This window comes from Girardinichthys multiradiatus, chromosome 1 (assembly GCF_021462225.1).
Source record: "Girardinichthys multiradiatus isolate DD_20200921_A chromosome 1, DD_fGirMul_XY1, whole genome shotgun sequence".
Lineage (NCBI taxonomy): Eukaryota > Metazoa > Chordata > Actinopteri > Cyprinodontiformes > Goodeidae > Girardinichthys > Girardinichthys multiradiatus.
The window spans coordinates 42,787,971-42,799,549 of NC_061794.1; the positions used below are offsets into that span (position 1 = coordinate 42,787,971).

Consider the following 11,579-nt stretch of genomic DNA (forward strand, 5'->3'; position numbering starts at 1 on the left):
TTTTTGCTTTTTTGTCAGTGTGAGTGATTTTTGACCCACTCTTCATTGCAGAATTGTTTTAATTCATCCACATTGACGGTTTTTGATCATGAACGGCCTGTTTAAGGTGTTCTCAAAGTATCTCAGTTAGATTTAAATCTGGATTTTGACTAGGCAACTCCATGATCTTCTGTTTTGTTTAGCTATTCAGCGGTTGTCAACTTGCTGTGCTTTGGATCATGTCCTGTTTTTAGGCTTAGTAAGCTTGAGCTTAAGGTCACAAACTGGCTGGAAATTCTCCTTCAGGGTTTTAAGCTAAAGAGCAGAATTCATGCTTTCGTCATTTAGGTCCTGAAGAAACAAAGCAAGCCTAAATCACCACACTACCACCACCATTTTTGATTGTCAGTAAGATGCTCTTTTTTGGGGAGCGCTGTATTAATTTTACTCCTGATGTAATGGAACACACACCTTCCAGAAAGGTCCACTCTTGTCTTGTCTGTGCCCAGAATATTTTCCCCTAAGTCTAAGGAATCATCCAGATGCTTTAGGCCCTGACCTTTCTATTATTGAATCATAAACTCTGACCTTAACTGAGGCAAGTGAGGCCTGCAGAGCTTTAGATGTTGTTTTTGGTTCTTTGGTGACTTTCTGGATGGGTTGTCGATGCACACTTGGAGTAATTTTGGCCAGCCTCGTCTGGGAAGGTTCCCCACTGCTCCATGTTTCCTCCATTTGCCGAAAGTGGCTCTGTTTTACTGAACTCCTAAAGCCTTAGAATTGATGTTTCAACCCTTTCCAGACTGATGGATGCCAATGAATGTTGTTCTCATTTGTTCCTACATTTTGTTAGATATGGCCATCCTTTTGGGCAGTGCTTTTTGAGACCTTTTAGCCTGTGTCATGTTACCTGACAGGTTCTATTCAAGGGATTTCCTTATTCCACAGGTCAACCAGTAACTAGGCCTGAGTGTGGCCGATGAAATTTAACTTAGTGTTTGTTGGGGTTTAACTAGAGGAGTACCCAAGTTCAAGCAAAAACAGAACAATGACACAGAGACAAGATGAAAAGTTAAATGATGTTTATTTACAGTGAGTGCACAACAGTGGGTTCGTCCTGCAAAGGAATAGGAAGAAGTTAGCTGGTCATCCACAGGAGTAATGGTGAGTATAAGGAGGAGATTGTCTCTTTGTTTCTCACAGGCTCTTGGGAGGGAAGTCAGCTCGGAGGAGGAGGCAAGGGAAATCCAGGAGGTAAGTGTTCCAGGTTTCGGTGTCCGTTTATGTTCTAGGTCCGAGGGAGAGAGAGAGAGAGAGTGGCAGGACAGAGGATGGTTGGTTTACAGGTGAGACTTTCCAGGAGAGGAATCCAAATACACCTCCTTAAGTCCTTACAAGTCCTTAAGCTCCAGCAAAAGGCGAGTTCCACACTCCAATAAGTGTCCTTGGAAAAACACAAAAATCACCAAGTTACTCAAGAAAGTCTCAAAGACAAATTATTGGCTGTCTCACTCAGTAACAGTGTCACTGAATAATCCGGCGAGGAATGGATCACTTCCAGGAGCTTAAATGCCAGCTGCTCTCATCAGCAGAATCCAGGACAGGTGCGTAGATTGGAAAACTCCGCCCATGCCACTCTGACTCTGGAAGGTAAGTAAACACCAAACAGATCACAATCCTAACAGTGTTCCAAAAATGGGGCTAATCACAATTAATTCAAGTTTTACCAAGGAAGCGCTTATATGTTCACATAGGGCACATTTAGTTTCAATAGGCTTTTTTTTTTTTCCTGAATTAATTAAATCATCTTTTGAAACCTACATTTTATATTTTTTCAGGTTATATTTGTTTGATATTAAAAGTTGTTTTATGATTTGAAAAATGTGACAAAAAGTGTGACAAAAAAGCAAAAATAGAAGAAATCTGTAAGGGTTCAAATACTCCAGTTGCATTAACTCAAGCTGATGTAGATTGAAAGGAATTTGTGAAAACAATATTTGATTAAAAAAACAGAACAGAGACTGGAAAACAGTTTGATCTCAGAGGATCTGCATCACTCATGTCTCATGTGCACAATGAATCACAATCTTTTCTCAAGTGTGTTTACATGATGTGTATTGTCATATTTTGGCAGATCCTTCTGATATTGTGTTGAATTTGGGGGAAAGCAATACTTTTCTGCAGAAATAGGGATTCTGGAGAAGCACTCATCAGTTAAATAACAACCTGCCTCTGCAATTTCTGTCTGCCAAACTGCCCCTTTATCTCACACCTATTGTATGTTGCCACAGACAGACCAGCCCTCAGTATTCTTCGTTCTGATTTGCCATTGAAGGCTTCTCATACAGTGAGTCTTCTCAGAAAGCCTTTGTTCCACCTAATTACAGGGACGATGATTTCAACACGTACATATGTCTTCCCTTCAGCTCTGTGATTGTCAGGGAGATTTGATGAAGGCATCACCAGCATGTGAGTGAAGGGGAGTATGGTCATGCCATAACCGCCGCATGTTTACCCAGACTGTTGGACGACTGATGTCACCCTGAGAGAACAGATGAAGTGGGCCTCCGGTGGACTCCTCTACGTCTCCCTCTCTCGCCGTGCATCTGCCTGTCTCTCCGGACATGTCATGGGAAGTGATGATAACAGGGTTGTGCGTGGAGTTCAGCGGCCACGCAGCGCTGCAAATCTCCCTGGCCATCTTGCACAGCTCATGCTGTTCAAACAGGTTTCTGTGCCGGCTTGTGTCTTGTCTTGTCAAGTGGCTGACATTCTGATTTAATCAACATCCATGCCTGCCAGATGAATTAGATCACTATCAAAAATGCACAGGGAGCACCATGTCCCTCACTTGTCAGAACCAAACTCATCTGCTCATTTATTTATTGCAGTCTCCATAAGAGGAGCAGCGTAACCCTGTGTGGGCTCAGGGATGTCTGTCCTTGGTGCTTTGTTAGACTTGGATGAGCCCCGGAGAATTTCAGATTACTATCTCCGCTCTGCTTCTATTGAAAACACATATTGGTGGTCTGGAGAAGAAAAAACAACCATGACATTCCTCTCTTCAGTCTCCTGAGCATTGCTCGGTTTAAATTTCCCTCCTATCTGGTAGTTAATAAATCTAAGACTCTAGAACTCCAGTCAGATATGAATCTGTTTTCATTTTGATGAATAACATGGACATGTTTAGACATGTTTGTTGACTGTGCTACTCTTAGCTTTCTTAGTTTGCTGTGGTGATTAAAACGAATACAGAAGATTAGCATACACAAGCCGAACCAAAGATAGGAGCTTGATAAAACAGAAAAAGCTGAAAAAGACTGATGGTGTGCTCACTTGATGGTATCGTGGTCAAACCGCTTGTTCTTTGAATAGGGGTCATTTACGGGAGAAAATGCTCTCTCTGCTGTACAACAACAAAGGCCAGCCTTGGAGTCACTAAAAATATATATGTGGGGTCATAAATGTATTGACTTGATGCTCTTTGGAAAGCTGTACACAAAAATAAAGACCCAGGCTAAGAAATGGCACAAATCTATTTGTTTCAAGTTGAGCCAAATAACTAAGTTTGATGTTGACATTGTAACCACTACGGTCATGGTGAAAAGAAGAAAAAGTAGAACTTTCAGAGTTTTACTCATTGGATAATAATAAAAATGATATGTTCTGATTAAACACTTAATTATCCCGCAGAACTAGCTTTAACAGCAATAACTCTCAGAAGTCGTTTTCTCTCTGATTTTATCAGTCTCTCACATCATTGTGGAGAATTATTTTTAAATCCAGTTTTCTTTCCAGCGTTGCTTCACTTTATTGAAGTCTGTAGGCATGAGTTTCTGCAAAGCTCTCCTAAGGTCCGACAAAAACATTTTAATCAGGTTGAGGTCTGAACTTTGACTCTGCCATTGCCACAATTTATTCTTTTTTAGGCAATTATGTTGGAGATTTGCTGTTGGGATCATTGCCTAGTTACATGATTCATTGTCAGCCAAACCTTGGCTGTCATATAGACAACCTTAAATTTAACTTGAAAATACTTTGCTCTACCAAGGAGTTCATAGTTGGCTCAGTTGCCTACTTAAGGTCACCCTGTCAATCTGCTCATATAATCTTTATGCCCTGGGGTTAGCTAAAAGGGCCCAGCATGGAATGGAGAGGGTTGAAGCTGACCAACCAACATTCCACCTCTGACTTAAAATTGCCTGGATATAGCCCTAAAACCCTTCTTAGGAACAATTTATTCTCTAAGATCATTGTGTATATCTTTCCTTCTTTTATTGTGTTAACACACTTGTATGGTCCAGACAGGCAAACTGTTAAAAGTCCTGCTTTAATGGAGGTGATCATCTGTGCTGATGATTATTTAATTGGTGCATTTGATTGGCAGCACCTGGTTGCTACTCAGCAAGAATTGATATAGCTGAAGTTGTGTGTTTTTGGACACCTAAGGTTGGATTTAAATAATCCTAGAAAATGATGAAGACCAGATAACATTTAATATATAATAATACATAAAACTGTAGAGCTGAATGTGACCGTAGGAGTGTAGGAGATTCATTAATGGTTCAGTGTTTTCCTAATGCGAGTGTATGTTGCATGAATTATCAGTGGGAGGACGGCTGCTCCGTAGCTGCGCTGAAGAGATTCAGATTGAGACGTCCACTCACGGCCCAATGGTTTGATATTTCCATCATCGACAGCAAAGGAGACTCTGACAGTCGGGCTGCACAAAGCCAGCTGTTTTCATGGTTAGAAGCATCCTGAACGTGCACCCAACTTGAGGGATTGGTAGGAGATTATTAACCAAAGTGACACCCAGAACACAGACTTCCACAGTTGGAAAATCACTGGGCGTCTTTCTCTCCTTCTCCTTCTGCTGCTCCCGTTCTGGTGCTCTAATTTTGGAGCTGCAGCAAAGTGCTCCAGCGTGTTCATGTCAAAGTTCCAAATTGAAAAGTGTGATTAGGTGGGAGCAACATTAAAAATAGATAAACACACATCTGTGGACTAATCTGGAAAGCAGAAAAACAAACGACAACAAAATACAAAAGGAGGAACAAAGATCATGGACTGTTTATCAAATGATTTTGTAATAAAAGGAAAGGTCGGATCTGTGATTGGTCTCAAAGAGTGATGTCCTGAAATGAGTTTATATTTGCTAGATTATTCAGATACATAAATCAAAGGAACATGTTCACCACCAAAAGCCTAATATTCATTGTAGCTGATTATTGATGGTGACATTTTTGTCAAGTTTGGAAATTTGAATGTTTTTAAAAAATAAATTTCTGTTTACATAGAAAAATGTTAAAGTTTTACTTAGATGTTACTGTCTGTAACCTGTTAGCCTTTTTGGAAATTTTTGGATTGTAATAAACATAAAAGCTATTTTGCTAAGCTTCATCATTCTTACAAGGTTTTCTTTGATTTGTTTAAGCCAGAAGTTGAAACCTCTTTGCTTGGTTGACAGTCAAACAAAACAAAACAATCAGATCATAAAACAATCTATTATTTTATTTAATTATTTTTTTTATTTATAAAATGTTATTAGTCCCTACTTATGTCCTGCATACATAGCATTTGTCTTACTTTTTCTCTAGTGAGTGTTGCATAGTGCATTGAGACATTTGTAGTGTGTAAATATGTGCTATATAAATAAACTAAATTCAATTCATTATAATGCTACTTGATCTCATGGTACACTATCAAAATGGTCTGTCTGCATTGATGAAAAGTCACTCATGTCTGCATGCCAAATGCTTGGAGTGACATGGCAGAGGATACATCTGTAGGGCATAATGTAAAAGGGCTTTTGACTGGTATGACTAGACAAGCGCTATATAATACCAGTCTGTTCACTCTTTACCGTAGAATATTAAAGGTTTCAGCCCAAGTGGTCAGGCAATTATTAGGTATGTCAAAACTAAAAAAGAGACATGATGCCATGGCAAAAAGTAACTTACCCTGTCCTGAAACAGTAGCATACTGTGAGCATTATGCCAGGCTCACACTGAATGCGGCTGCGGTGCGGGCGCCGCAAGGAACCCAAATCATTGAAATCAACGTGTACACTCACATCAGCCACGGTGCGGTGCGGTTGCGTTTACCGACGCAACCGCACCGGTAAACGCAACGAAGTGTTTCCGCAGGAAGTTTGGCCGGACACCCCAGCGGCTTCTGCATCAAGCTCATGGATTTTACCTGCCAAACAGGAAGCCAGAAAGGAGAGAGTTCTGGTGAATTTCATAATAAAATTAACCCACCAACATACGCTAACTTGACTAGTATAAACAAAACGACAAAAAAACAGAAAGACGAGGGAACAAGGAGCTATTTGAGGATGAAAAGGATAGTTATGCGCATGAATAGCAAGTTTTGCCATAGAAAACAAAATCCATAGCTGTTTCTACACATTTAGAGGGATACCAACAGAAAGGAGCAGATGGGGATTTTCCTCTCTTGTTTTGCCTGCATTCTCCGAAACGTGAACATTACCTCATAACTGGTGACACGGGGTCAAAATACTGGCTTTGTTTATGAGAGACTTGCTAAATGTTTGTGGTAGTTCTCGCATGAACTCCCAGAATGCACGTGAACCCATGTAAACCTCTGGTCCCGGGAGCGCCGTATCCGCAGTCAGAGTCGTAGCTGGGCCTGGCTGGCCGCAGCGCAGTGTGAGTGGCTTTTTGCAGCACAACCGCCTTGCAGCTGCATCACCTCTGCACCGCGTTCAGTGTGAGCTCGGCGTTACTCAGTTCACCCCAATACACATGAAACATATGTAACAGGTGTGCATCTTAAACAATACAAAAGCTTCAATCGTGTGACGGGACTTGAAGTTTCACATAATGGTCTTCATTTCTTTGCATCTGGGCTCACTGTCATTTTCGGTATAGATCTGACCCACATACAGAGAACACTCGGAAGAGAAAGTTTTACGGATTTTATTGTCAGCAAAGTAATCAAGGATGAGGACTGGAAACACCAACTGTATGGGAAGGAAGAAGAATGGACTGGTGAACAAACGAATAATATGAAGTAACTGATTACTTGGATCTGAGAAATGGCTTACTAAATTGTTGTAGCTTGAACCACCAGGGGTAGAGAGATTCTGAGTCTTAACTTGCAAAGGAAGATCGTTCAGTTGTCTTCTTTGTTGTGATCTTGGTGCCAGCCAAATGGAGCTCAGGTGCCAATGTTTGAGATGGAGGGAGGGACAGGGTATCTTGGTTCCTGGAGTTGGAGGAAACAGGAAGCCGCCAGCTTGGTCCGTGTCCAAAAGGTACAGACGGTAGAGAGAGAAATCCACAGAAGGTTTGATCCTTAACTCAGTAGTTGATAATCCAGATGCTCAGAGAAACTCTGGAACAAAGTCGGAACTCAGCAAGGTAAACAAAGCCTCAGGTAAAAAACCTGCGTGGAAACAAAATACAAAGTTACTTGAAGTTCAAAAACGAAGCAAAGATCAGTAGATGCTGAGCTTGTTACCACTAAGGCAAACACTCTGGCATCGAAGTGCTGGCAGCCTCCCGCTTAACTACTCCTCCAAGCAATCAGCAGGTAGGAGACACCTGTCATCCAGCGCACCTGAGAACTCCAGCACCAACTGAAACACTGAATGGTTATGAAGACAAGAGCACCAAACACACACACACAGACTCAGACTCTGACACACACAAGATGCTTATATATATTTACCAATATTTGCGGTAAGATAAGAAGCAGTGTGAACGTAGCTTAAAGTTTCTTCTTACCTGTTTTCCCAAAAACTATGTAATCTATGAAACTGCCCATAATAAAATTGGTGATATAAATAATAATCAGTCTTTAGAAATGTTGCATCTGTTAACTTTTAAAAATAATATACATTTCAAAGCTCAAAATGAAAGTCTTCTTGTCTCTACTGACTGCTTTAACATGTGTTCAATATTCAAAAAACCCTACCAAGATATAAAGATGCCCTTTCAGTTTGTTTACTTGATAAAATACGATTAAAAGATAAGAGATCCCTCTTGTCAAAAGCAGCAGTCACTGCTTTTATCTGCAGCTCTAAAGTATGATTTCATTTGAGTCAGTTGAGTAACAGTATTTGTGCAGGAGGTGCTGCTTCATTGTTTTCCCATCCAGGTCATGCTTCGGTCATTTCTGAATGTGATATGAAAAATGCGACAATCTCCAGTGATGCCTCATACATAGAGTGGAGAAAAAAACCATTCGGCTTCAGTGGATCAGCATTCCTCTCAGGCCTGTGTGCAGCAGGGAAAATACAGTATCATTTCAGAAGATGCATGCATTTATCTTTGAGCGAGTCTGTCCCTAACTTATGCCTTTTTAGCGACCTCACAGAAACGGCAGGAGAAAAAAAAAAAGGAGAAAATGAAAGCCCCAGCGCTGCTCACTCATCTAAGAAACATTAAATGTACGGTTTGTTTACCCACATCTGCACTTATGAATCCCAGGGGTGCCGCAACCTGTGTATAACTCACCCTTAGGGCCTTGGAGTATTTTTCACTATGAAATGAAATTTTATAGCATGCGAGATTAGCCGACACTAATGCAAGGTCAAAAATAATAGAATCAATAGGCAGGCTTGGCGATGTTAACATTTACAGAAAATAATGGGCTGAAAAGTGCTGTCGAAAACAGAATGAAATGAGTCTCTGCAGAATTCTTATTGATGGCTTTTCATTATTTCTAATAATTTGACTTTCTTTTGTGTGCTGTTGCCAGGGGTATGGCCCTAGCCGCTGTGCAACGGTTCATCTCTGTGTGACTGTGTGTGTGTGCAGGCATTTGTGATTGTATCCGTGTGAATGTGTGGCCGTGTGTCTGTACTTTCATGTGCATGTGCACAACTTTTTATTGTCAATAAACAGTTATTCTCTGCCAAAGTCTTTCAGTTGCTGGGGTGGTAGCGCTGCAGCAGCAGTTTGTGAGATGAATCCCCGCACGTCGGGTTGGCTTTGTAGATCTGGGACTCATCTCAACGCTCAGAATTGCTTCAAAATATGGGATGTTTATTGGTTCTGACAACACTCACTCCCTCTGAGAATGGGCCAACATCTAATGAAGTGTCCAAGATAAACCCAACTGAGTGTTCTCCGTGACCTCGTGTTTTATAGTCTTGCCGTTACTGCAGCTAATTCAAGCGTGATTTCAAATGGGTGGGGGGTCTGAGATCTTTCTCCAATATTACCCCGTGTCTCCCCCCTCCCTCCAACTAATGAAAATAATGGATATGAATGTTTTCGGTGCACTTTGATTGTCACATCAACTGTTTTTATTGCTGTCATTATGGTTTAACATCGCACTGTTAATTCTGTTAATTAAAAAGCTGATTGCTTTTGCCAGTCTGTGATCTCCATTTGGTGACTCCATATGGTAGAGATTGCCTGTTGTAAATTTCAATGAAGCCTTCTCGCTACGTCGCTATGTATAATCAGGCTGTACAAGTGCTGAAATCGCGTGAAAACCATTATCATCCCTCCTCGCGTTCTCCAAGTCAACAACTTCACTCAAACTAGTAGATTTGTTTTTCAAGTCACTCCAGAGATTACAGGTCATTGTTTGATAGCAGAGCCAGCACATTTTAATGGTTACAGTGAAGTGCATCATGAGCTCTGGATAATAACCCAGCAGTACCAAATTTTAGTTTTAGGAGACCACATTAAATGACAGTGTTGTAATTAAACAGTGCAATAAGGACGTGGAATGACAAAACCCAGAAGGAAAAAGCAACATTTGAAAGCTCTGTGTTTTTCACATCAACAAGGATCAAAATAGACTGAAGACGTGTTCTTTTTTAGCAATCAGAAAGCATTACTCAGATGAAAAAAAAACTTTCAATACATAGGAGTTGTTTTGAGCTCAGAGGCAATGACCTACTTCAGCTGGGTTTTTGTCAGTTGTTTGCTCTTTGTGTCTAAGCTCCTCAGTCCACTCCTGCTGTCTGAAACACACTGGTTGAATCCCCAAAGGCTGGATTAGGTTTGCTTCTAGGTGTCAGGATATAACTGTTGTGTTCAATATGAAAGCACAGGCACCATGGCCATACAGATGAGCCACAGGAGTGGTGTCAAGGTTATTTAGAAATTGATAAAAATTAGATAAGAGCTGTGTTGACGTCAACACAAATACTGGATTCATTTTCTGTTGTTTAGGTTTTTTTTTGTTTTTTACCGAGGTAGATACAGACAGCACTGGAACACACTGTCAGTGGGATCAAAGCCTTGTTTTCTGTTGGTGTCCTTGGAGCGGGCTAGTACACACAGACAGAAGAACTGGATCCACTGGGAACAGGCGGAACTGAGACTGGAATTACTACAGCACAAAAAGATGTCATCCTAAGTTTTCAGAAGCTCTAAAATTATTTATCTAACATGTTGTCACTGACACGTTCTCTGTGACCACATATATGTCTTGCAAAAGTATTCACCAACTTGAACCTTTCACATTGTGTCCCATTATGGCTACGAATGTAGTGCATTTCATTGAGATTTTATGTGATAGACCGACACAAAGTAGAGCATAATTGTGTAGTGAAAGTAGAAATATACAGTGTTCTAAAAACGTTTTATTAAAAGAAAAATCTGAAAAGTGTTGCATGCATTTGTATTAAGACCCATTTATTCTGATACCCCTAAGTAAAATCCAATGCAACCAATTTACTTTAGGACACATTATTAGCCAGCTAGTGTAGTATAATGTAAATAATTTTGACTATAATTTAATCCAGCTGTTTGTTAGGGAACTTAAGGTGGACAGCTCTGTCTGGAGAAGTATGCAGTTGCGATTTACTCTTTCCAGAGGATGGATTGAACAGTGTTCTCTCAGATGATATAAGCTTGGGATTTTTTCCCATTTAACTTAACAATACATTGAACTTTTCCACAAAGTTATCCCTTATCTGTCTGGTGTATTCCTTGGTCTTCATCATGATGTTTGTTCACTTCAGGGGTGTCAAACGTCAGTTCTCAAGTTGAAGCAGAGGAACATCTAATGGTTGCAGGATACGGGCCTCGAGGACTAGAGTCTGACACCTGTGGTTTAGATCAAAGTATATTTATGTGTAGGAATGGACCAGTCAAAGTCCAGGCCTAAACCCAAGTAAGAATCTTTGGCAAAACGTAAAGGGGCAAAAATGTCAGTCGCTAGGTACATGTAAAACTTATAAAAATGTTGAAAACAATGCATCTTTTTTCTTCAATTTCACAATTATACATGACTTTGTGGCTGCACGGTGTCGCAGTTGGTGGGTTCAATTCCCGGCCGGAGGTCCTTCTGCATGCAGTTTGTTCTCCCCTTGCATGCGTGGGTTCTCACCGGGTACTCCGGCTTCCTCCCACAGTCCAAAGACATGCCTGTTAGGTTAATTGGTCACTCTAAATTGCCCTTAGATGTATGAATGAGTGTGCATGGTTGTTTGTGTGTTGCCCTGCGATGGACTGGCGACCTGTCCAGGGTGTACCCTGCCTCCCGCACATAGACTGCTGGAGATAGGCACCAGCACCCCCGTGACCCACTATGGAATAAGTGGTAGAAAATGACTGACTGACTGACATTACTTTGTTGTTTTATCCCATAAACTCATAATAAAATAT

General features: G+C 40.8%; 2 long non-coding RNA genes across 2 annotated transcripts; one reads left to right on the top strand and one right to left on the bottom strand.

The window, feature by feature from the left end:
- Window positions 1–1,046: 1,046 nt before the first annotated feature.
- LOC124873297 lies at window positions 1,047–6,132 on the bottom strand. The gene is made up of 3 exons (XR_007039494.1): window positions 5,943–6,132; window positions 1,181–1,622; window positions 1,047–1,096 (listed from the first exon to the last, which is right to left on the bottom strand). It is a non-coding gene; the product is annotated as an uncharacterized LOC124873297 (long non-coding RNA).
- LOC124873302 lies at window positions 1,595–5,370 on the top strand. The gene is made up of 3 exons (XR_007039495.1): window positions 1,595–1,629; window positions 2,271–2,326; window positions 2,406–5,370. It is a non-coding gene; the product is annotated as an uncharacterized LOC124873302 (long non-coding RNA).
- Window positions 6,133–11,579: the final 5,447 nt, after the last annotated feature.